The following is a 1,242-nucleotide window of genomic DNA, read 5'->3' as shown; positions in this document are numbered from 1 at the left end:
GTGCTTTCTGGTTGCCTGCAGAGCCCGCAAGCTCACCAGGGGCCAGCAGGCATGGGGCTGGCGCCATGTGGGGTGTGCAGGGGCTGCTTAGCCCTGGGCGCCATCAGCCGGGAGTGCTCCCATGCTCCCCTCAGGGCTACCATCCACAGCTCACACACTGGAGAGGTGGCACCCCACATGCGGGTCCTCACTCCTCCCTGCTAAGGGACGGCTATGCCTTTGTTTTGGGGGCTGGGGAAGGGTCTCAGCTGGTTGTTCCCCCAGTGTCCTGATCCCGGGTCCACATGCCACCAGTCCCTGCAGACCCCACACCTCTGAGAAAGGCTTCAGTGCCATGGGCCTAGGCAGGACCACGACCCGCTCAGCAAAGCCCCACTGTGTCTGTGGCCAGCAGCCATCTGGGCCGGCCCCTGCTGCTGAGCTGCTGGGACCACAGGCAGAGGAGACCCACCCGGCCCTGGAGCCCACCTCTCCAATTGCTAGGACTTAATACAGTCACCCATGATGGTGTCGGAGTCCTTTAAGTGACTTACGGCTGCTCATGTAGCACCTGCCTGGACCCCCAGGCCTGAGTGGCCAGCAGGGGTGCCCTCCACCTGCTGCCGGGCACAAAGCCCTCAGTGTGGGGAAGGGGGTTCCCTCGGGCAGTTCAGGCCCAGGCTGCAGGTAGGCTGGCGGGAGTGACACTTGTCCTGTCACAGGTAACCGCCTGGAGGGGTGACTGCCATCTTATCACAGGTCAGCTAACGGTATTGGTGTTTACTCCAAGCACTGGGATAACCCTGGGGTTTCCCTGGGCTGTGGCCTGATCTGGAAGAGTCCTTTAGGTTACAGAGTGACAAAAGACGCTTGCACTGAGGGCCAGGAGCAACTAAGATCTGGGGCATGGCTTTCAGGAGGCTCTTGGGCTGGGCAGCGGCAGTGGGCAGGCAGTGTGGCTGTAGTCCGGACACATGGGGAGCCCACGGGAATGTTGGTGGGCAGGTGAGGGGCGAGGGGAGGGTGGAGCAGGATGGCACCGAGGTCCAGCCTGAGTAAGTGGGCACGACATAAAGTAGGTCTCACAACCTGCCACAGGAACCCTGCAGGAGTGCGGACCTGGATGAGAGTCACCACTGCACCCAACACTGCATGGGAGCTCAGGGAGGGGGGAATAGGCCACACTCAGCACACCTGTGTGGGAGCCTGGGGAGGAGGGACGGGTCACACCCAGCACACCCATGTGGGAGCCCGGGAGGGGGG

The sequence above is a fragment of the Sapajus apella genome, unplaced genomic scaffold, assembly GCF_009761245.1.
Source record: "Sapajus apella isolate SASKATOON/1434 unplaced genomic scaffold, GSC_monkey_1.0 scaffold11, whole genome shotgun sequence".
NCBI classification, from domain to species: domain Eukaryota; kingdom Metazoa; phylum Chordata; class Mammalia; order Primates; family Cebidae; genus Sapajus; species Sapajus apella.
This window is presented reverse-complemented; position numbering follows the sequence as displayed.